This window comes from Loxodonta africana, chromosome 15 (genome assembly GCF_030014295.1).
Source record: "Loxodonta africana isolate mLoxAfr1 chromosome 15, mLoxAfr1.hap2, whole genome shotgun sequence".
NCBI lineage: Eukaryota > Metazoa > Chordata > Mammalia > Proboscidea > Elephantidae > Loxodonta > Loxodonta africana.
Genome location: NC_087356.1, coordinates 34,365,638 through 34,391,679, shown reverse-complemented (window position 1 = coordinate 34,391,679; position 26,042 = coordinate 34,365,638). Strand labels below are relative to the sequence as shown.

Below are 26,042 nucleotides of genomic sequence, written 5' to 3'. Positions count from 1 at the left end.
CTCTTGAGGAAATGTCATATTACCTCTTTAAAAAAGAACTATGGTTATAATAACACTGAGAGTAATTTCCAAGTGTGGCTATTCCTATCTCTGTACCATCTTTTTTCTCTCCTTGTGTCCTTACAAACTTATGAAATTATTATTTATGCCAATTAGAGAAAAATAATCCCTATCCCTTTTGGATGTTTCAAAGACACATAAAAGTATTAAAAAAACAAAACAACAAAAACGAAGAGATCAATATCTAGAGACAACCACTAGCCATTCATTGTGAGTTCCTTTGTTTCTACCCATTTTTTTTTTTTTTTAGTCTATACTGCATCTTTGTGTGAATAGAAAAAGGTTTCCCCTCTGAGAAGGTGTAGCCCTGGGCATTGAGTTTGGCCATCAAGCACATTTTTGTGTGAATTAGAAAAAGACATCCTTTAATCTGGGGGAATTTATTCTATCCCCAAATCCCAAGATGGACTTCAGGCTCCACTTGCCTCCTTGGCTACGTACTCTTGTATAGCATACAACTCATACCAGTGTCTGTGAAAGCCCTGTCAGTTTCCTTATTCTAATCAGATGAAGTTGTTTCCTGTAGGGGTGGAACCTGGGAAGCTGTATTAAAAACAAAAACGAAAAAACCAAAAATTCCCAAGGTGATACTGATGGAAATCTCTGAAACAGACACCAGGCAAAGGAGCTTTCTGTACAGGTAGTCCCAAATTTACAACAAGATTTTGTTCCAACAACTCCACAGTAACTCAGTTCTGATGTAAGTCGAATACCTCTTTTTTTTTTAGTTTTCATTATTGCCTGCTACACAGCAGTGTTTTGAACAGTTAATCATACCTTTGAACATCTGGAAGTGAACACCTGAGAATGATGACATCAGCAAAATAGGCGCTGCAACATTGTATGTTATACATATTAGTAACGATAAGATGTGCAAAAAAAAAAAAGAAAGCGGATAGTCATAAGTGAGGTGTGTTGTGACTCGAATACATTGTAAGTCGGGGACTACCTGTATTTCATTCCTTGTTCATCCACTTATTAATTGTTTAGCATATGCGCTTATGAGACCCCTATGTAGTTGACCCCCATTTTTCTGCAGTGGTGACAATTGTTCTGAAGGCATATGGATAGCCAGGTATATCTGCTCATTTTACAGGCACAGAGAGTATACTGCACAACCTACAGGAAATAAAATAACTTCTTACACACTGAACTCCACAACACAGTCTCTAGTGAAGAGTACCCAGCTCCTGGCTCTGCAGGGGGTTTCCTTTCAAGGTCACTGCCAAAGCAGTACCTATAAAGGGACTGACATAATAAGGAACAGAAGTCCAGTGAAAAGCATTCTATCCCTGTCCCCATCCAGTTTTGATAAGTTAGTATGAAATTGCCTATCAGCAGAAGGATTCAACTTCACAGTGACAAATTTCCAGAGACAGAAAGAGAAAGACAAATGATTTTGGCCTCAGAGTTTATTAAAGAGTCTTTGCCACCCCAGAAAGGGTGCCAGCATTCTGGGGCCTGGTTACTTTTATTCCACATTCTCTGATAGGAACAAGCCGCTAGCACCACTTCAGTGGACTGCCTGCCTTGTAATAAGAATAAATAATAGATTAAAAAGTAAGTGTCGAATTCTTTTATGATGATAAAAATAATACTGTTTCATAAAAATGAACCATACTGCCATCATCTAGACATAACTACTAGCTATACTTTGGTATTGTTTTTATTAAATTGGTCTCTTAAACAGGACTTAAATTTTTTATTCTCTTTTCATTTAAGACTACGAGTATTCTATGTCTTTAAGTGTGCCTTAAGAACATGATTTAAATTATTAAATGATACAACATTGTTAAGGCTTTTATAATACATACTGTCAAATTGGTGTCCAAAATGACTTAAACTTTTCACCTCCATCAGCAACATACTTAATGCCTTTTCCACCACCTTCACCCATCTGGGAAATACTGTTTTTAAGGTTTACAATTTTTTAGATGATTATGTACTTTTTGTTTTTATAATTTGCATGTTTCATTACAAATAACAGTGAATATTTCTCATATGCTCATTAATTATTTGTAGTTCTAATAATATGCGTTGTTGAAAATATACATTGGTCGATTTTATGTTGATATTTTGATAGCTTTATTATTAATTTATAAGAGTTGTCTTTTATTATAAAAAATATTTTTTCTTAGCCATGTTACATTTTTTTCTTAGGTAATCTGTGTTTGTATTCTATAGATGTGTTCTTCAAAATGGAGGAAACATCATTTAATGTTTTCAAACCTATTAACATGTTCCCTTATGATTGTATCTTTTGTGTTTTGTGTTTCTGGTTAGAGATTCCTTATCCACTATAATCACAGACGTTCATCTATATTTTCTACTAGTTTCTTTATATTTAAAATTCACTAAATTTAAATTCAAAGTATTTTAAATTTAACTACATTATTCATCCTGGAATTCATTTTGAGCAGCAGTATGTAGCAGAGCTATAATTTTATTTTTAACTATTTATTTCAGCACTATTTATTAAATAATCCATCCTCTACACATTCATGATATATTACCCTTACTCTGCATTACATTATTACTCTACTAAACCCGTTACCATTGATTTGATTCTGATTTATAGTGACCCTGTAGGACAGAGTAGAACTGCCCATAGAGTTTCCAAGGAGCACCTGGTGGATTTGAACTGCCAACCTTTTGGTTAGCAACTGTAGCTCTTAACTGCTATCCCACCAAAAAAGGATTTCCATTACTCTACTAGGGACTGTTTTAGGATGGTAAGACTTTGTCTCACCTACTTTGGACATGTTATCAGGAGGGACCAGTCCCTGGAGAAGGACATCATGCTTGGTAAAGTAGAGGGTGAGTGAAAAAGAGGAAGACCCTCAACAAGATGGATTGACACAGTGGCTGCAACGATGGGCTCAAGCATAACAGCCATGAGGATGATATAGGACCAGGCAGTGTTTCGTTCCGTTGTACGTAGGGTTGCTATGAGTCAGAACTGACTTGAAGGCACCTAGTAACAACAACAACAACAGGAAATTTCCTGGGGTTTATGTTCTGTTCCATAGATCTTTCTTTCTTTTCTTACGTCAAGTTTTAATCAGTGCATGTGTGAGTGGAAACTACCCAAGAATGGGGAAAAAACAACCTAAAGGAACAGAGAGAAAAGTCCAAGTAGTTCAGGCCTTAAGCAAATTTTTTGCACGTTTGGTCTAATTTTTTTGATTTGTCAGAGGTGTCCAGCCTCTTACTTTAAGTGAAGTAACAGATATTGTTTTTTTTATAGAACCTTGGAAGTCTCAGGAAACACTCTCCAAGTTGCCCTTAATGATTCGGCAGGACCTTCTATGGGTTGTAGGGAGGCAAGAGGGATGAGGCGCGGGAGCAGAAGCTGGTTTGTGACTCCCATTGGCTCTTCCTTGCTGTCTGAGCACGGGGCTATGCAACTGCTGCATCAACAGTAGCCAATTGCTGTGTCTCATGCCATTCCCAGTTTAACTGGTTCCACCGTTGGCCTCCACACAAAACTCTTGATCTGAATATTCAGCTGTGAACATACCATTTCTATTTGGATATATTATGTCAAAGGAACCTCAAGCTCAGCGTGTCCAAGTTTGCCCTGAAATTTCCCTGTCCAACCCAGTCTGTTCCCCTTTTCCCACATTGCCCCATAGTTCATCCACATTCATCCACATTCACATGCCAGGAGTGACAGCTCGTTCTCAGGCCTCCTTCTCTCTTACCTTTCATAGCCCCAGTTCATTACTCGTGTGGGTCCATTAAAACTCCAAATAGCTCATGAGTTTATTTTCCTTCATTTCCACTGCTCATATGTTTAGCATTTTGGACAACGCTATAGCCTTCCACCTTGTGTACCTGCCTCTAGTCTTTACCCTCTCTGAGGTGCTTTCACCTGCAGGTGGACATATTGATATATTGTCTCGGTGATCTTGTCACTCCTCTCCTTAATTCGTTACAGCCTTCACATTACTCTTACAGCGAGGAATGAAGTTCTTAGTGTAGCCCTCAAGGCCTTGTATAGTCCTGCCTCTGCCTGATCGGTGACCTCATCGGATTCCTGCTCTCCTAATTCAGCATTTTTTAGTTAATCCTACCCTCTCCCTCTTACTTCTGACTTGTACAAAAAAAAATACTTTGTGCTTTTTTTTTTTTTGCCTGTTGAACTCTAACTCAGCTTTCAAGTCTCAGGTAAAACATGCCTTCTACGGGAGACCCTCCCTGATTTTTTTCTGGCTGTTTCCCGTTTAATACTATCTTGGTTGGTGCAGTGGTTAAGTCCTCAGCTGCTAACCAAAACGTCAGCAGTTCAAATCCACCAGCCACTCCTTGGAAACCCTATGGGGCAGTTCTACTCTGTACTATAGGGTCGCTGTGAGTTGGAATCGACTCAATAGCTATGGGTTTCTTTTTTTTTTGTTTTTGTTTTTGGCTACTTACTTTCTGAGTAGACATTCTATACCTTTAGTTATGCCCTCAGAACTTGATTTATAACCAGAAAAAAAAAAAAAAACATTATATTAGGGGATTGCAAGGAAACCAGAGGATGGTCCCAAAAGATCACTTTTTTTTTTCATTGGGTTTCCCACATCTCTGTTGGGTATCTCTGGGTCTGTTTCTAAGGCCTTCCTTCCTCTGCCGCCATCCCACCATAACACTTTCTTTACATATCCCTGCTCTGCTCCATATTCTTCTCCCCAGGGAGTAAGGACAGCTGTAGCCCCTTGACTTCATGGTAGGAGGAGGTGCAGGTCTTCCAGATTTTTCAGGTGGAATAATTTAAAGAGAAATAATGTTTCTCTCCTAAATATTGACCTCTATTTATACCATAATACAGTCTCTATGTCTTTTTTCTATTATATCAAATATACCCTCTCAGAATCAATAAATAAGTGCAGAGAAGAGGGAAATGGGAATGGGACAGCAAAGAAAGAGTCAAGGGAGAAAGAACAAATGCCATCCTACAATACAATTATTGGAGTTGCTGGATGGTGCAAATTGCTAATGCGCTCAGCTGCTAACCAGAAGGTTGGAGATTCAAGTTCACCCAGAGCTACCTCCGAAGAAAGGCCTGGTGACCTACTTTTGAAAAGTCAGCCATTGAAAACTCTGGAGGACAGTTGCACCTGAAATACATGCGATCTCCATGAGTTGGAATCAACTCAACCATAACTGGTTTGGTAGTATAGACTTACTGCAGATTTTGATCCATTTATTTGAAGTAATCTGCCTTCCCCACTAGACTTTAAGCTTCTTGAATGCAGGGACAATCTCTTTTATTCCTACCATTGTATGTCAAGTATTTAGCACAGTGCCTGACAAAAAGAAGGTTTTGTTGAGTGCCTTAATAAGTATGGGATGACTTCTCTGTGTAGGAGCCCTGGTGGTGCTCAGCTGCTAACTGAGAAGTTTGCACAGTTCGAACCTACCAGTTACTCTGTGGGAGAAAAATGAGGCAGCCTGCTTCCTTAAAGATTTACAGCCTTGGAAACCCTATGGGGCAGGTCTACTCTGTCCTATAAGCTGCTATGAGTTGGAATCAAATCGGTGGCACGGGGTTTTGTTTTTTTTTTTTTCTCTGTGTAACAACTACGTCTTGTATTGAACGTCTTACTTCTTGTTCCTCTTTTAAAATGTCTTTCCTAATAACAGTTATAATGGTAAACAGCTTATGTCCCATATCTAAATTCATCTCAGTTTGGGATTTAGTTGTCAGGACATGATGAGAACAGTATTATTTGTTTATTTTTATTATAGTTTAATACTTACATATTTGTAGTCGACAGAGAGCTACAGTTTTACTTCCCTAATTGCACGTGTTTCTCTGATATGTTTGCCTATCCATTGACAAATTTGGTGACTTTTTATCATGGTCAGTAGACACGTATGGTTCGGGGCACATTCTATGCTGTGATTTTGTAGTATATTAGGAAACAAAAGGCGTAGCATTCTCCTCTCTGACACCTAGTGTATGATGATTGACAGCTTAGTAGGAGATTCTGGCAGGGCTTCTCCTGGATCATGGGACATGTGCCACCTGCTTGGCTCAAACATCTGATACGCTGCTCCAAAATAGATTGTTACTTGGATGCACATCCATGGGCAAAACTTCAAAATTCTTGATCTTTTTCCTCTCTTTGTATTTTACCTTGACACTGGTTACTCTTGCACAATGGCAAAAACGTGTCCATGCATATTCCCAAGGTTTTCAAGTTCACCCTGGTTCCACTGGACCTGAAGGAGATGCAATTGGCTGTGGGTTTGCAGCTGTGATTTTTGGTATGGAATCTTTTGTGTATTTGGCTTGATTAATATCTTGTGATAATAAAACAAACAAAATAAAAGTAGGAAAAATGAAACAAGGATAAAAAACAATGTTAACAATATAAATGGTCTTGCTTAGGCAAGGCTGGTATGCAGGAGAGTTGTTTAATTCCAATTAATGATTTTTTTTGTGTGTGTATATTTGATAATAGCAATGGCATATGATTATCAGTGTTAATACCATAAATAAAATACTCTTGTGCTATGAACAACTATTCTTTGTTTTCCTTTTTTCAAATAAGAAAAAATAAAAGTGAAGCTGTCATTCTAATCTCAATACCTTCACTTTGATTGGCTTTTGTTTTTCAATAATTGAAAAAGATCCTTTTTTTTTTTTTTTAATTGAGGAACTCCAAAATCAGTTACTGTCAAAGCTTTTGCGTGAATATGATTGGCAGTAAATTTTATGTTACCAATAAATATGCAGAAACACAGGGCCTGTATTTAAATAAACAAGTTAAGCTTGTTATGTGTTTATTAAAGCCGACTATATAAATCAGATTGAAGAAATTGCAACTCAACTTTTAATATCTTTAAGAAATGATACTGGTAAAAGGGAATTTAAAAATAACTGGTTATATCTTATTCTTCAACTGAAAGTAGATATGACCCATACTCTCGTTATGCAGAAATGAGCACTGCTAATACCTTTCTGTGAGGGCAGTGGTACTTCAGTAGTAGAATTCTCCTTCCATTCGGGAGCTCTGGGTTTCATTTCAGGCCACTGCACCTTGAGCACATTCAACATTCCTCTGTCAGTGGAAGGCTTACATGTTGCTATGATGCTGAACAGGTTTCAGTAGACCTTCCAGACAAAAATGGACTAGGAAGAATGGCCTGGTGATCCACTTCTGAAAATCAGCCAATGAAAACCCTCTGGATTGCAATGGTCCAATCCCATTGTGCATGGGATCCTCATGAGTCCTGGGTTGACTAGAAGGCAGCTAATAACAGCAATAATGTCTTTTAATTCTGTCCTAGTTGTCTAGTGCCATAACAGAAATACCACAAGTGGAAAAAAAAAAAAAATCTGTTGCCATGGAGTTAGTTCCGACTCATAGCAACCAAGTAGGACAGAGTAGAACTGCCCCCATAGAGTTTCCAAGGAAAGCCTGGTGGATTCAAACTGCCAACCTTTTGGTTAGCAGCCGTAGCTGTTAACTACTATGCCACCAGGGTTTCCCCACAAGTGGATGGCTTCAACAAAGAGCAGTTTATTCTCTCTAGCCTAGTCTAGTAGGCTAGAGGTTCAAATTCAGGGCGTCAGCTCCAGGGGAAAGCTTTCTCTCTCTTTTGGCTCTGGAGGAAGGTCCTTATCATCAGTCTTCCCCTGGACTAGGAATTTCTGAATGCAGGGACCCCAGGTCCAAAGGGCTCATGCTTCTCCTGGTACTACTTTCTTGATACGAGGTCCCCCTGTTTCTCTGCCTGCTTCTCTCCTTTGTATCTCAAGAGAGATTGACTTAAGATACAACCTAATCTTGTAGATTGAATCCTGCCTCATTAATGCCTCCTGCTAGTCCTGCCTCAGTAACATCATAGAGGTAGGATTTACAACACCTAGGAAAATCACATCAGATGACAAAATGGTGGACAATCACATAATACTGGGAATCATGGCCTACCCATGTTGACACACATTTTTGGAGGACACAATTCAATTTGTAACAGTGTACATTCTTCCAAACATGCACACACATGCAGGCACACAGCCTCACACATAGGATTTCACACTGTATAATTTGCACTTAAATTTATATGATTGATATACTTCAATTTAATTAAGTTCCTCTAGCATAGTACTTAATGTGGTGGAATTTTGTTATCTGAACATAAATCAAAAACCCACTACTGTCCAGGAGATTCTAACTTTCTTAAACCATAGTTAATTTCGCTGGTTCTCTATTCTTTGAAGTTTACGATGTTTTTTGATGCACTATTTTTGACAATAATGAGCCAAGGTATTTTACCTGTATTTCAAGGCCCTATTTTTAACCAAAGGCTTGTTTTTCAACATCTAGAAAACTCTTGGTATTTTTGATGGAAAGAGAACGTACAAGTCAAGAAGAGACTGGAAATCCCTGGAAAGAAAATGGAACCCAAGGAAGAAGACTGTGAAGCAGACAGGTTTGGCCTAATTAAAAACAAATATTTCAGATAAATGAAAAAAAAAAAAAAATCAGAGTAAATTCAGTTCTTTGGACTCAAATATTTCTCCTAGCTCATCCCATGGACTCTTGAGTTGAATTCCATGGATGGGGATATCGTTAGCACCAAATGGAGGAGTCATTTTCACTAAAACTCAGTGGGCCTGTGGCCAGACAACAGTGTTGAATTTCCAGAGATGCAGAGAATAACTAAGCAGGGGAGAAAAACCTTCTCTGAGCTTTGTTTAGAGCACGTCAGTGCTGTAGGTGCGGAAGATTCCAGCGTCCATGAGGCACCTTTGGTACTTGTCTGCCTCAGCACATCAACAGCAGCCTTGGAGATGGCAGAAGTGCTCATTGTAGCATCCAGGATCATGGTGAGACTTTTCCTCCATATACATTCCCAGAGAGCTTAGCACAAGGAAGCAAACGTAATATAACCCGAGGGTCTGGAGCAGGAGAGGAAGAGCAGAACTGTCTCTAAGTGGTAGTAGATGCAACTTTTTTAAAATTATAAAACCGATTGAACTTAGAAAAGAGATTGCAAAATATCTTGATAGTTTAAAGAATAATTATAAATTGACCATTTGGTTCTGACACACCGCCGATTAAGAAATGACACATTTTTTGTAACTTAGTCCTTCCTGCATACTTCTCCCACCTCAAATCCTAGAGTTAACCACACTCATGAATTTGTGTTAGCCATTTTCTTGCTACATTTTACAGCTTTCCACACCTCTGAAGGTATTCCTAAACAACATACTGTTTGGTGCTTGTAAAGTTTTGCTAAGTTTTAAACCTTCTTACTATATTTATTATTCTGAGATATGCTTCTTTTGCTCAATATTGTTTAAAATATATTTATGAACATATTAATCAGATTCATGGATGTATAACAGTCCATTCATTTAAAGTGCTATAAAGTATTCCATTGAACAAATTCCCTGTTATTTATTCACTCTACTGTTGATGGTAATTTGAATAATTTCAAGATTTTTCTGTACTTATGACACTGTTGTTATGGATACTTTTATACACGTCACCAGATACATATATAATAGATGTTTTCTAAGGTACATACATGTCAGTGGAATAACTGGATCTTACGATATGCACTATTCAAGTTAAGTGGTAATCTTAAAATGGTGATGGTAATTTGTACATTTATTGGTAGCAGGTGAGTTTTCATATTCCTCTACATCTTTGCCAACACTTCAGTTGTTAATTTTTAAATTTTTGTCAGTCTAATGGGTTTAAAATGAAATCTCATTGTGGTGGTTATTAGGGATGACTAACTTTTTAAAAATAAGTTTGAACAGTTTTCATACGTTTATAGATTATATGTATTTCTTAGAATCTCTCTTTTTTTCCTATCTTTTTTATATATATATATATATTTTTTTCTATTCTTAGGTGTTCTGTATATATCCAGTTATATCTATTGTAAATACTTTCTTCCTGCCTTTTGGCTCTTTTATCTGTTTTTACATGAACAGGGTTCTTAATTTACTCTAATTGAATTTATCAATAATTTCTTTTATGGCTATACACTTTTGGTGTATTGTTTAAGAAAGCTGTCTCTCTCTAGAGCTGATAATACACACTCTGAAAGTAAAATAGACTTCAAAATGTTTTATAGTTTTTAATTAATCTGAAATTTATTTTGTGCCTGGTGCAATGTAGGAGTGCAAGTTCATGTTGTTTTGTTTCCAAATGAGTTACAAATATAACACACTGTTAAAGGTTCATCTTATGTTCATTAGCCTGGAATGCTTTCTCTGTTTAAATCTAGTTTCCAAACGTGTGGAATTGTTTTGAAACTCTTTATTCTGTTCCATCAATCTTTTGCCCTATCTGCAACAATACCACAGTAGATTCAACTTGTTGAAACTCTGCTGATGTTTTGATTGGAATTTCATTGATTCCATATATCATGTGGTAGAGAATTTTTATCATTATGTTATTTAGACATTCTATACAAGGACATTTGTCATACACCTGCAATTTCTTAAGTCTTCTTTAATGTTTTCATGTAAGTTTTGTATTTTTTTTCAATAAAAGATTGGCCTTTTTTGTTCAATTTATTTTTGTTTTATATGTAACACACCGTTGCTAGTGTATAGAAATGGAATACATTTTTTATACATTGGCCACGAATGTAGCAACTTGACAAAATTCATTTATAAATTTGCAAAATTTATCTCTGGATTCATTTAGGTTTTCTGTGTAAGAAGTCACCTTTAGACAGTGACTGATTTGTTTGCCATTTTAAAGTTTTTTTTTTCCTTTTCTTTTTCTTTACTGCATTAGTTTAAACACTGAATATAATGTCGATTAGAAGTGATGCTTGGCATTGCCTACGCAATTTTTGTTTCTTTTTTTTTGTTTGTTTGGTTCTTTGTTTTTGGTAAACAACCTGTAACAGATTAAGGAAGTTCTCTTCCACCCAGTTCTCAAGAATTTTTTCAGGAGATGATGTTGAAATTTATTTTTTAAAAAGTTTATTTTTTCATATCAGTTGAAATGATCATATACTTCTTTTCCTTTAGTCCATTAATGTAGTGAGTTGCCTTAATCGGTTTTCTGATATTAAATCATCCTTGGATTCTTTAAGATAATGCAACTGGGTAACAATGTAAGGAACCCCGGTGGTGCAGTTGTTAAAGCAATCGACTGTTAACCAAAAGGTCGGGCAGTTCGAAACCGCCAGTGGCTCCTTGGGAGAAAGATGGGCATTTTGCTTCCGTAGAGATTCACAGCCTTGGAAACACTATGGGGTCACTATGAGTTGGAATCCCCTTGAAGGCAGTGAGTTTGCTTTTGAGTAATGATGTATTTGCTACAATATGTCAGTATATTCCTTAGGATATTTGCAACTCTACTAGGGATAAGTCCCTGAAGGAAATTATGCTTAGTAAAGTACAGGGTCAGCCAAAAAAGAAGAAGACCCTCAATGAGATGGATTGACACAGTGGCTGCAACAATGGGCTTAAGTATAACAACAATTGCAAGGATGGCGCAGGACAGGGCAGTGTTTCATTTCATTGTACATCAGGTCACTCTGAGTCGGAAACCACTCAATGACACCTAACAACAACTGCTTTAACTTCACATCATTTTTTTCAGCAATACAGTAATATGGTAGAACTTCTCACTCTTTCTTTAAGTTGCTATCCTGACATGTTTCTTCTCTTTGCCTGTGTTGTATTCTGGATATTTCTTCAGACCAATTTTCTAGTCACTGACTTTCTGTTTATCTAATTTGTCTACTATGCTTTAATTCTAGTAATTCTTTTTTATTGTTTCTCAAATCTGCTTGTTTGTTTATGGTTTCCAGTACCTGTTTTCATTCTCATTTTGATACTGTCTTTTTCAAAAACAGATTAAACCTTGTTATTTAATATTCTGTAACTGACCATCTTTACGTCTGAGAATTTTGTATTTATGTTTATACTGCTATCGTTTCTGCTGATTCTCCCTCACTGTTTCTTGTTTCATTGTGGACTTTTATAATTTTATTTTATTTTGGGGCCATGAATTGTTCATTTGCCTTAGAATTTTACCTATTGGAACTCTTCGATGCCTGGGTTCAAGTTTATTTCCACTTAGTGAGGTTAACTTTTACTTCTGCCAATCTCCTATAACCTAGATAGACTATTTTAAACTAAAGTCTCCACTTGAAATCTTTTAGGCTATATAAAATAGGATAAATTTGGACTAAAAGCCCATGTGAAATTGGGCTTACATTTTTTAATTCTTGGGAGAGCTTATTTGTTTTTCCTCTGCTCATTGCCATGTGTGAGACAATAATTTTTTTTCATTTTGATTTTTTATTGTACCTTTCTGTTTTTGTATTTTATTTCTTATTCGTCCTCACATAACAGGTGTAACCTTTTGTACTCCTATCTTTTTTAAAAGAGTGTCATTTTATTTTCTTATGTAGCAAAGCCCTTGACTTCATTGTTATTATTTTTCTTTCAGTGCCTCATGCCACAGACAAAACAAAATGCAGCATATCTAGAGTCTGAAGTAGACTCTCAGGGTGAAATCTATCTTTAAGACTAGTTGATGTCCGAAGCTTCCTTTTTTCATTTTGTTTGTTCTTGATCTATGGGTTATTTAATCTTATGGCAGCTGAGCAATACATTTCAAGATATGATTTTAAAAATAATGTATAGCACTGTCTTGTTCTGGTGTGTCTGCTACAGTATGATGACTTAAAACAGCATATGTTTATTATCTCATAGTTTCTATAGGTCCTGCTTTTCTGGATCTTTTCTAAGGCTCCAATCAAGGTGTCAACTAGGGCTGGTTCTTATCTGACTCATCTGGGGCAGATCTTATTCCAAGCTCATGTGGTTATTAGTGGATTCATGTTCTCTAACACTATTGGAATGAGGTCCTCATTTTTGCAGTGATCGTTGCCTACCCTCACTTCCTTAGTTGGCTAGCAGTTGCCCTTGGTTCTTTTCCACATAGTCCTCCCCAACATGGCCACTTTCTTCATCAAGGTCAGCAAGGGAGAGAGTCTCCTAGCAAAACTGACGTTACATTCATATGTAACATAATCCCTTAAGAGGCATCCTGTCACGTTGTTGCATTCTATATTTAGAAGCACATCATAAGTCCTTACCACATCGAAGGAAAGAAGGTTACCTAGGGTATGAATACCAGGAGGCAGGGATAATTAGACATCATCTTAGAGCCTGTTCGCTGCCACCATGTTCTAGTTGTTTCAGTCAGGAAGGTTGTTCAGATTATCTGTTGCAGCAGACTTCTAGAAAGGAAGTTGACATGAGGCACTCACTTGAAGAATTACTCTTAAAATAACTGGTGGTCTGATGTGGGATTTGAAGGAAGCTGAGAAAGGAGGATAGAGTGAGGGAAGTAACCAATACTGAATTCTTATTAACAGAACATTTAAAACCTCCACTTTGATTTGGTATGGAGCACTAGAAATGTCAAATGAAAGTACAGTAGAGATGCATTGTTCAAAACGTGGTGTTGTCTTTAAGGGTTTTTGGTGCAGCTTCTCTCTTTCCTTCCTTGAACCTGATCCATTGGTATAATGCTCTAAGTCACGGTTTTTACAAGATTTTAAAATGGTTGGGCAGAGAAAACATAGCAAAGCCCCAGCTGCTCATTTCTCCTCTGTCACTTTCACTCATGGGCAGAGTCCTTTATAAAGCATCAGGCCACTGCCAACAGTGCAAACTGTATTTATACTGATAAATCAGGCTAAAACAGAGAAGCATGACCAACCGCATTCCTTCTTCCTCAACTGTGGATGTGTTAGCCAAGTAATTTATATTGGTCCAGATAACCCAAAATCACTATTTATCTTTGTGTATGTTTATACAGCTTGAAAACAAAACCACCAAAACCAATAATTTCTTTGTCCATGGTTTATAGCCCTAGAGGCAAGCTTTCCACCTAGATTTTTCCAGTGAGACACCCTGGCCAAAATGATAAAGACAGAGATATTTGCTTTGTGTCCTCTATTACCCTTTCCAACAACATCCTGCCCCATTTCTCTTTCCCTCTAAGTCACTCCTGCATTCCATCACAGAAGTCTACAGTTCCTGTTAGAACCTTAATTCTGGCTAAGGTATTAGCTGAAAATGGCACCAAGTGTTATTGCCTCCAGTGCTGTTTGCATTTAACAATAAAAAAATGAAGAATCTTCAATGGGAGGATTTTAAGCAGTGTGACTTCATAGGAGGGAAAGAAATTGCTTTTCTGCACCACTCAAATTATACTAATTTATTTTCTTGTAAAACCAGTGCTAATAGCAACAGCTAATTAATTATTAGAGAGTGTTTATGGTTCAGTGGTTAAGCACTCAGCTGTTAACTAAAAGGTCAATGGTTTGAACCTACCAGTGATTCTGCAGAAGAAAGATGTGTCGTTTTGCTTCTATAAGGATTACAGCCTTGGAAACCCTATGAGGCAGTTGTATTCTGTCCTATAAGGTTGTTATGAGTCGGAATCGGCTCTATGGCAATGTTTTTGTTTGGTTTTTACTATGTGCTAGTCATGAAGCCAACCTCTGTATAGTTTTTTTTTTTTTTTCTGAATCAATATTCCCAACTAAGCTATGAGGAGTGTACTATTTTCTTGTTTTACATATTACATAATTTATGTTCGGAGAGGTTAAGTAACTTACCCAAACTCACACAGTTAATAAGTGAAAGACCCTGGGCTCTAACTCGGGTTGGCCTGATCCCAAATGCCAGGCTCTTAAAATGTATACCCTTCCTTTGAAGGAAAGTAAGATTTTACTCTTGGCATTCAAGTATCCTGTCGTCAGGACCCTGGAATCTTGACCTGGCTTTGTCCTAATTACCTTTTTGAACTTAATCATTCATTTATACTTTCTTAGTCCTGGTTTCCTCTCATATTAAGGGACAGAACTGAACTAAATGAACCATGCGATTCTTCTCTCACATATAACCTTAGCAAATCATTTTATAAGTTACCTTTGGTACGGCAAGTGCAAGCTCTAAAAATCTGAGCAACACTTCTACATTTATGCACAGAAATGAGAAATTGATCACAATCTTATTGAACTGAGGACAAGATCAAAATTGCTCCTTTAGGAGATTTTCTTCGGCTTCCGTGAAACAGGCAGATTGCTATTATTGCCCATGCATTTGGAATTGTTTGGTTTCTTAACTGTTAATTGAAATGTAATTTCATTTGCATAATATAGACTAGTATAGTAATTAACACTCTTCTTACTAATTGCCACCCAATTAACCTGCTTTAGGTGTCTTGGTGTCAGTGCCGCGTCTAAATACTGTCTCCCACCTTAGCTGATTCGTAGGGCTGTGATTAGCATTTGTGGCTTATAAAATTTAAAATTAATTGCATTGTGGCTAGAGCTATGGCTCAACCGTATATCTCAAAAAGGATCTGTTAGGTAATTATCTGATAACTAATTAAGTTTTAACTGTCTCATTAAATCAACTGAAAATGCTCCTCTTACAAAGTAGATTTAAAGGGTCACAAGAGACTCCTGAAAGATCGGCCTCAGAGTCAACCTTACTATTCAGATTGTCCATCTATGATTTTTCAGGGACGCCCATCCATCATGGTTGAATTCCTGTCCTGGGGTTCAAAACCTCTGATGCTCCATGTTAGAGGCAGGAATGTGACAAATAAAAATTTATTTTGAACAGGAGTTGATGACAGCTTCAAGATCTGTTCCCACCCTGGACTTCTTTTAGGATCTGTCCCATGCAGCTTGTTCCTACCCTCCCATCCTTGTCTCACTGCTGTGCTCACGCATAGAGGTCTGATACAGAAGAACCAAGACACTGAGCAACACCTCCCAGGGCTGGACTTCCTCGTATCACAGGTCTCATTAGCTTTCACTGAGTGACTATCAGTCCTGAACTTTCAAGCTCATGGAGTTACCAGTTAACTCAGGGAATGCTGATAAATGTTATCAAAAGAAGAAATAATCCTAAATCCCTTGCATTAGGAAAAAAAAAAAATTATGAGAGATGACATTATTGTAAAATTGAGCAAATTGTAACATGTTCAAATCCTACAAGGTGAGAGTCACAGATGTAAACACAGCATGTCAAACTAAAGATGTAGGAATATAATTTGGTAAGCAAATATTCCCTCTGCTCTTATCAAAATGTCTATTCCTTTTTCTAGCCATTAGTGGGTTGCCGTTTACAACATTGCATTTCCTTATGTAGAATTCTATAGTGCTCACTTCTAGGAATAAACTCTTTGGCCTTCATTGATTCATTAATTAACTGATGGAATTCAACCTGTATTTGCTGAGTCCCATATGAGTCAGACATCGTGCTAAGCTTTGAGGATACAGGAGTGAAGAAGACACACACCTTGAAATCAGAGTTACTGGGAAACACAAGCATTAAACAAATTATGACCAGAGTTGTGAAAGTAGAAGTATAACATGCTAAGGAGCCAGATAATATGTGGGTGACCACCTTCATGTCTCAGGGATCCAGAGGGAAGACAGCCCTAGAATATGTCTAAGTTGCATATGAACTAATGAGAGACAGTAAAACAAGTAGAGACATTGGTGGTACTGGCAGGGGTTTGGGGTTGACAAGGGTGTTAAAAGGAGAGGGAACATCATGCTGAAGCTATGGCCCACAGAGGAACTATAGAACATATAAGAAGCCTAGAGCAGCTAAGTATGGCCTCAGTGGAGAGAACATGGGAGCAAGATGAGAAATGGATGTGGAGGGGTAGCCAGCACCCCATGACTGTGGGCCATATAAACAATGCTTGGGGTTTACTCTAAATGTGTTGGGAAGTCATTCAAGAGTGTTAATTGTATGCATGATATAGTTAGAATTGCATCTTAAAAGAATATTCCTGGATGCAAAAGAGACAGAACATTAGAGGCCAGGACCACCCCTCCTCTCCCATTCTCAGATTATATTCTTATCTAAAAACCTTTGATTTAGTAAGGTGCCCACAATACATTAGAGATGGGGAAAGACTATGCCATTGCAGTAGTTATGAAACTGCAATCGAAGGAAATGGAGGGGATATTTTCAGTTGTAATAAAAAGGACTAAATAGTATCATAAATGTTTGCTTTGAAAAAGTGAAGAATTCTATAAAATTTTAGGTTACCATTACACTTAACGTAGTGCCAAAAACTTTAAGAGATTTCAGTGGGAGAAGACAAAAAAGAAAGGGTGAGGATACAGACATCAATAATAGTAACTCATATTTATGTAATGATTTATAATTTTCAAAACTCCTTCAACTGAATCATTGCACTTAGTCATTATAACAAACTTTTCAGGTAGATAGGGTAAATAGTTCCTGTTTTACATGTAAGTCAATTCACCTTTTTCTTTGGGGAACCACCTCTTCCATTCTCAGCTATATACACTATGTGAGATTATCCTACTTCAGTCTGAAAGTCTCCTGTTTTCTTTGGGGGGTTACTTCAGGAGACTCTTTCTCTTACTCCACTAGGAGGTATGGAAAATGTGAGCTTTTAAACTGCTTTAGCTAACTTTCCCAGTGCAGAAAGAGTTGCTGGACCCACAAGGAAACCAACATATGGAAATTAAAAGTGAAGTTGAAATTGTGGAAGACAGGGCGGGAAAGAAATTGATCTCTGGTGACATTGTTTGAAATGTTGATTGAGTTCTGCCTAGAGACTGGACTACCTTTGGACTTTGCAGTTCTCTGAGCCAATAAATTTTTCTTACTGTTTAAGCCAGCTTAAATTAGATTTTCTATCACCTTCACCTGAAAGAGGCACAAGCGATAGACAGGAACCAGGTCTAATTCAAGCAACAGGGAGGTGAATTCATTTGGATTAGGATTGGTGCAAGGGACAGAAATACCAACCATAACAATGCATTATTCAAGACAGAAGGTTTTTGTTTTGTTTTGTTTTCTCTCAGGCTCAAGAATTTTTGAAATAATCAATCCAGATCTGTCATGGTGCTGTGGTCAGGGAAACTCTACCTTTTGCACTATGTGAAACTTTCATTTACATGACTACCTCATGATCCAAGGTGCTGGATGGAGCTCCAGCCATTATGTGTACCTTCCAATTAACAGGAAAAAAGAAAGAAAAAAGAAAGACATTGCTCTTACTTGTGAGGACACATCCCGAAATTTGTACTCATCACTCCTGCTTGCACACCATTGGCTGGAACATGGCCTGACCTCGCTGCCTAAAAGAATCTGAGAAATACAGGTTTTATTTGAGGCAAAAATGTGCCCAACTAAAAACCAAGGTCCTATTACTATAAAAGAAGGGGACAACCGACAGAATCTGAGACAGAAAGATCAAAAAGAAAAATGGAGAACCAGGCATGGAAAGGTAACTCTGGAAGGATAAGAGGCAAAGCCATTGGAATGGTCTCATAGGGAGGGAGTGGTGGGATCCAATGGATATTTCCGTCCATATCTCTCTTGCTTAGGAGTCAAAGATTAGACAAGAGTGACACATAGGCTAAGCTTGGGTAACATTCTGGACCCATGGCTGCTCAGAGATGGTGAGAGGGACAATCTGGTTGTTGGACTTCAGTGTTAGGAGGCAGGCACCTGGGTTTAAGATTCCATTTATGGCAACATCCAGTGAAGGAGATGTAATTCTTCAGAAGAAACTAGGCACTGTTGTATGAGGAATGGAAACTACAAGGCAAATTAGTCATAATAATGATAATAATAATACAAATGAGACTATAATCTTGAAAGGATTAAGTGACCTCTCCAGGGAAAGACAGGTAGCTACAGGCACAGTCAGGAATGGATCCCAGGATTTCTGATATCCAGTCTAGTGCTTTTCTCATTTTACAACTCTTTCTAAACTATATATAACTCATGTTGTGGTTGTTGTTGTCAGGTGTTGTCAAGCTGATTTCAACTTATAGTGACCCCATGTGGCAGAGTAGAACTGCTCCGTAGGATCTTCTCGACGGCAATCTTTATGAAAGCAGATTGCCAGGTCTTTCTCCTGCCCCTGGGTGTGTTTGAACCACCAATCTTTCAGTTAGTAGGCCAGAGCTTAACCATTTAGCCACCAAGGCTCCTTATATGATTCATAACTCCATTGCTATTGAGTCAATTCCAACTCATAGGGACCCTCTAGGACAGAGCAGAATTGCCCCATAAGATTTCCAAGGCCATAAATCTTTACAGATGCAGACTGCTACATCTTTCTCCCATGGAGCAGCTAGTAGGTTCAAACCTCCTAACTTGTAGTTAGCAGTCGAACACTTTAACCACCGCACCACCAAGGATCCTCAGATCCTGCTGCTTTAACAGGGACTATCAGAGTTTAATTTTGTATCATTGCCCTTATAAAAATCCTAGGATATAGATAGAACATGCATTAGTTTGTTTTAGATGAGGAGATAAATGTTCAGAAAGATTTATAATATTTTCCATGGCTACACAGTAACAAATATTTGGAAACAGGATTTGAACCCAGATCATTTGACTCTTATTCAGTGCTTGTTCTACTAGGAGAGATGTTCTCAACTGAGAGTGATTTTGTTGGTCCCCACCCAGGGGGTATTTGGAAATATCTTGAGACATTTCTGTTTGTCACAACTGTTGGGGAGGTGATGCTACTAGCATGATGGATAACATTGAGAAGAATGGGAATTCCAGAACACTTAATTGTGCTCATGTGGTACCTATGCATAGATCAAGAGGCAGTTGTTTGAACAGGCCAAGGGGATACTATTTGGCTTAAAGTCAGGACAGGGGTGTGTCAGGGTTGTATCCTTTCACTATATCTATTCAGTCTGTATGCTGAGCAAATAATCTGAGAAACTAGACTCTGTAGAGTAGAACACAGCATCAGGATTGGAGGAAGACTCATTAACAACCTGCATTATGCAGATGACACAACCTTTCTTGTTGAAAGTGAAGAGGACTTGAAGGACTTACTGATGAAAATCAAAGAGCACAGCCTTCTCAACATAAAGATTACATCTCAACATAAAGAAAACAGAAATCCTCACAACCAGACCAATAAGCAGCATCGTGATAATCGGAGAAAAGACTAAAATTGTCAAGGATTTCAGTTTACTTGAATCTACAATCAACCACGGAATTAGAAGTCAGTAAGTCAAAAAACGCGTTACATTGGACAAATCTGCTGTAAAAGATCTCTCTAAAGTGTTGGAAAGCAAATATGTCACTTTAAGGACCAAAGTGCACCTGACTCAAGCCATGGTGTTTTCAATCGACTTATATGCATGTGAAAGCTGGATGATAAATAAGGAAGAGGAAGAAGAATTGATTCCTTCCAATTGTGGTGTTGGTGAAGAATATTGAATATACCATGGACTGCCAAAAGAATGAACAAATCTGTCTTGAGGGAAGTACAACCAGAATGCTCCTTAGAAGCAAGGATGGTGAGACTACATCTCACATACTTTGAACAAGTTATCAGGAGGAATCAGTCCCTGGAGAAAGACATCATGGTTCCTGAAGTAGATGCAGAGGAAGACTCTGGACAAGATGGATTGACACAGTGGCTACAACAATGGGCTTAAGCATAACAATGATTGTGAGGATGGTGCAGGACTGTTGCACATAGGGTTGCTATGAGTCGGAACCGACTCTATGACAACTAACAGCAACAACAGCACTGGCATTTAGTGGATAGAGGCCAGGGATGCTGCTAAACACCTTACAATATACAGGACCACTCCCCACAAGAAAATATCAGTAGGGCCAAAGTTGAGGAAACCCTGTCCTAGGACAATTAAAGGAAATGGAATATTCATTTTATGACAATTTTTAACCCAGAGAGGCTAACCCAATTTTTTTTTAGTGGATATGAAGCATAGGTTCCAAACCAACCCCTGTTTCGATATAGCCAGTGTTGACTTCTAGGGACGAAGACAGGGTAGAACTGCCCCATTGGGTTTCCAAGGAGTGGCTGATAGATTCAAACTGCTGACCTCTTCGTTCACAGCCGAGCTCTTAACCACTGTGTGGCCAGAGGCCCAACAAGCACCTAATTCAACATACTAATGCATTAGTTCAAGTTCTGTTGCCCTTCACCATTTACCAGGTGTTACAGGCACCTGGAGCAGCCTCAACCTGTCAGTGTAAAATTATGTTTTTTCTCCCTCCAGTGAGTCTGTAATATAGTAGATAAGAGAACGGGCTTAGAGATGAGGTCTGGATTTGATTGCCAGCTCTGAAATTGAATAGCCATGAGACCTTGGACGAGTTATAACTCTCCATGTCTCACTTGCCTCACCTATTAAATGATAGTAATGACATTTATCCACCTCAGAGGATGCCGGGAAGAGTACATTAAATAAAACCTGTAAAATATTTCACAATGGTAAGTGCTTAAAGTTAGCTGTTTTTGTTGTTCAATAAACTTGGCTTAACCTATTTAGAGAAACATAAAATTAAACTGTTATTCCACATCAAATGCCCAAATACATTAACATCAGTCTGTATCAGGTCCCAGTAATCAACCCGGTCTCTGCACTTTTTCCCTTCCCCTCAGCCAGGTATATGAACATGCAAAAGCTGCCCTATTCTTTATAAGGAGGATTTTTTCTTTTTTAAAATGTATTTCTTGGACTGATGGACTTTTGTCAGAAGTTCTGAGGCAGACACAAATCCCAGTGTCAGGTAAGACTGTAATGTCCATTCATTTGCCTCCTTTGGAAGGAGGTTAGCAAGAGATTCAGTCACCAAATACACATTTCTTCTTAAACCAGACAGCAAGGGCTTCCTGCCTTCAAGGATTATTATTTAACACATCAGTGCTCTTAGAAGATCTACCCTTAAATCCTTCAACTATAAACAAAGATAAAAATAGGTGAATATGCGAACCTTTCGTTGGACATGATGCTGTATGGTAGCGGGGCAATGGGAGGAAATATGTCTCATTCCCAAACCCTGAATGAATTATGGTCCAGAGAGAATTCAGGTGTGTGTAAACAGATACATTGAAACCTGTGAAAGTCCCAACTCAACAGGACTGCCATGTTTTTCCGGTCTTGCAAGTTCTCCATCTTTGGCAGGTTGCAGTCTTACCATTTTTCTATCACTTATTTTAGTAGAAAATATTTGAGTTTTCCTTCTCTGACAGGTTTCCACTTTACACAGGTTCTGGCTTGCACAAGTTTTACTGTACCACTATTATAGAATGGTCATAGTAGAAACAAAAGTACTATATATAAAAGAAGCGGAAGAAAAGATCTAGCAAAGTTTTGAAGTAGAGTTGGAATTTCATATTGGTCTTGATGGATGAGATGACATTTTTCATGTAATGAGGATGATAAAGGTCTCTACGGACAGAGGAGAATGCCATATGCAATGACAGGCTGTGTTGAGCTTATCACAGGGTGGATAAGAAAGGAAAGTTAAGAGGGGAGGGAAAGAAAAGAAAGAAGGAGAGGGCTTCCCTAAAGGAAGCATCATATATTCTTTTGCTTGAGGTGGCCTTAGCCATCCATGTAAACTCATTTTGCACATATGCATGCTGTATGATGTTAAAATATGAGTGCAGGGTGTATCCTGTAGGTAATGGCCATGACTCTTGATTCCACACTTGAGCAGCCTCAGTCCTGTTTAAATTAACCAAATTCAGTGAGTGAAACACATCTGATGAAGAAAGAGGGATGTAAATGGAATAAAATAATTTCTTGTAAATAAAAGCAACATCCCTGTTTAACTTCATGGTAGGAACACTTTGGTTTATCTAACTGATAATATTTTGATTTGAAAAGATGAGTTAATATATCTACTTTTTCATTTCACAAATATTTATTGAGGATCTACCATATTCTAGGCCCTGGACTAGGTCTAGGGACACAACGGTGAATAAGAGATACAACCCCTGCTTTCTGTCAATTGTGGGAGATAATTAGACAGACAGATAGACGGACAGATGGACAGATAGATAGATAGACAGATAGATAGACAGACAGATAGATAGGTAGATAGATGTTGTTCTTCCTGTTGGGTGCCATTGAATCAGTTCCAATTTATACCAAGCCCTTCTGTTACAGAGTAGAACTGCTCCATAGGGTTTTCTAGGCTGTAGAAGTAGATTTCCAGGCATTTTCTTCTGTAGTGCTGGTGGATAGGTTTGAACCATCTCGTTTTCAGTTACCAGCCAACTGCAAACTGTTTGCACCACCCAGGGACCTTAATATCTCTATACAGCAGTGGTTAAGAGTTTGGCTGCTAACCAAAAGGTTGGCAGTTCCAATCCACCAGCCACTCCTTGGGAACTCTGTAGGGTAACCCTACTCTGTCCTATAGGGTTGCTAGGAGTTGGAATCAACTCTATGGCACTTAATACCAGTAACAACAGCCAGAAATAATGCTGTAGGTAAGTGTTTTAAATGGTAAGTACAAGGTCCTATGGGAGTGTATTTGTTTTGTAGCGTTGCATAGCAAAATGCCACAAACTTAGAGACTTAAAAAAAAAAAAAAAAGGTCCATTTTTAGTTCATAGTACAGTAGGTCATTAATCCAGCCACAATGTGACTGAACTTTCTGCTCAGGGTCTCGCAGGCTAAATAAAGATGTTGGCTGGACTGCGTTCTCATCTGAGGTTCAGGGTCCTTTTCCAAGCTTACGTGGTTGTGCCAGGATTTAGTTCCTTGCAGTTACAGGACTGAAGTCAGCAATTTTTTTGTTGGTTGTCAACTGGGGCTGCTCTCAGCCTGCATTCACTTGTCAAACGACCACCTCCATCTTCCAAGTAAGCAAGGGAGAATATCTCACTCTTATCAAGCCCTTCTCATGCTTTGAATCTCTTTCCTCAGTACTATCTTAGCCCCTTTTAAGGGCTTACATAATTAGGCCCCTTTCTTAAAGTGAACTGAGGCATATAACATACCCTCACCACAGAACCGTAATTATCGTATTTGTCAATCCTAGAGATTACACAGGGCATGCATATCGGGGTGAGTCTCTTGTGTGACATTTTAGGATTCTGCTTACCATAGGGAGTAGAGAGACAGAAAGTCTCACTTAGATGGGAGGGCTGTCCTGGAGAGGAAAGTTCTCCCTGAAGAGGCTTTAGCCAGGTAAACAGTAAGTGATGGAAGCAGAAATGGAGGCAGAAGGCATGACTTCACACTTGCAGATAAGGGAAGCTGGATTTGCTAAATCTCTGATTCTTCATCTATCTACTGCTGTTTTGTTCTGTGTAATAACTACCTAGTGCCTAATCTTCCAGATAAAACAGCTTGGGAGTCTCTTTCAAATGCCTCATATGGTTTGGCTTTAAACCTGCTTGGAATCTTGGCCAGGTTGATACTAGTATTTGGCCTGTGCAGAAAGGACTGGCTGCATTTCCTCTGCAGAGAAAGTGTCCAAATTCTCAGAAATGATTCAAGATTATGTTCATTAGAGGTCAAATCAGACACACCGAAGCCTTATCGTGTTTCTAGTCAGACTTTTCTTTCTAGTGTTTTCTGGATCAGTCTGGTTGGAGGCACATTAGTCTTCAGAATTTAAATAAAGTGACATTTTACTTATTGCCATATTCATTAGCTGGGAGAAGGTGATTTCAGTTCCAAATGACATCACCATTTTAAGGAGTGCAATATGACAGCTAAGCAGAGGTGGCCAAATCCTTTCCACAACTTCCCCATGAGGCACCCACAATGAATTCTTTTGCCTTTGACCACCTTTCATAAACTCTAAATTTACTCAGCCAAGACAAAGAGTTGAACAGACTATGCCTTCTTTACTTTCATGTCTCGGTATGATTTGCTGGCAGCTGCAGCATTTGACAAACCAGCTGACATTCCTGGGAGATCTTTGGAAGCACAACTTTTTGCTTTTAACTTTATGCAAAAAAGAATAAAATTGCCTTCAAGAATTCAAAGAAACATAGGAATACAAAGGCTTTGGTTAAAGGTCTTTGTTATATGCAGGCTAAGACAATACCCAACCCCTGAGCTACAGTTGTTGGGGATTGCTTATGTCCATTCCTGGGGGCACTCACACTTAGCCTGACTCCTAGTAATGAATTCAGCACTTAGTATGTCATGCCTCTTAGCAATCTGTGAGGTAGATGCTGGGGTTATTCTCAAATGAAGATGAGAAGATGGAACTCAGAGAGGTTAAATAACATTGCCAAGGCCATACACGATTGAGCAGCGGGCCCAGGACTGCACTCTCACCCCAGTCAGTCCTCTACTGTGTGCCTCTTGTCTTGGGCCCCCTGTGCTGCTATAAAAGAAATGCCACAAGTGGGTGGCATGGTTTAGGAGGCTAAAAGTCTGAATTCAGAGTGTAGCTCTAGGGGGAGGTCCTTCTTTGTCTATTTCAGCTTCTAGTAGCCATCAATCCTTGGTGCTCCTGGGCTTGTAGATTCTTTTGCCACCATTTTCATCAGATAGAGTTTGTCTTCTGCATTTTGTGCTCTCTCATCTCTATGTCTGTAACTCATGGCTGTCAATTCAGACTCATAGTGACACTATAGGACAGAGTAGAATTTCTCCATAGGGTTTCCAAGGAGCGGCTGGTGGATTTGAACTGCTGACCTTTTGGTTAGCAACCAGGCTCTTAACCACTGTACCACCAGGACTCCAACCTGTAAAGATGACAGACTTGGAAACCCTATGGGACAGTTCTACTCTGTCCTATAGGGTCACTATAAGTTGGAATTGACTCAATGGCAGCAGGTTTGGTTTTTTGGTGGTGTGTAATCTTTACAGACGCAGACTCCACATCTTTCTCCCGCAGAGTGGCTGGGGTTTCAAACCACCCCTGTTTTGGTTAGCAGGGCTTCTCTATGTGAAAACCCCAGTCAACACCCCCCTCCCACCCCTTCTTTGTCTTGCTAACCACAAGCTTGTTTTGAGCAACATTTTTCAGGAAGTCGTAGCAGGTAGTGGCTCCATCCACTGAACCAGCCCAAGCTATACCTTGAAGCATGCACAGATTGAAGAGATCACATCCTTCAACCCACCCCTGACCCGATTGTCACCAGAAAGGATGATATTTCCCAGCCCGTGATTTCACCCGATTCCATTTTACAAGTGAGGGGGCCCACTACATGCAT

The 26,042-nt window shown here is 38.6% G+C and overlaps 1 long non-coding RNA gene across 1 annotated transcript in view; it reads left to right on the top strand.

Moving 5' to 3' along the window:
* Nucleotides 1–26,042, top strand: part of LOC135227787 (uncharacterized) — a 69,279-nt gene that overhangs the window by 6,231 nt on the left and 37,006 nt on the right. Inside the window, exon 2 of the long non-coding RNA XR_010317956.1 lies at nucleotides 8,385–8,887. This is a non-coding gene — a long non-coding RNA (uncharacterized LOC135227787). The remainder of the gene's footprint in view (nucleotides 1–8,384; nucleotides 8,888–26,042) is intronic.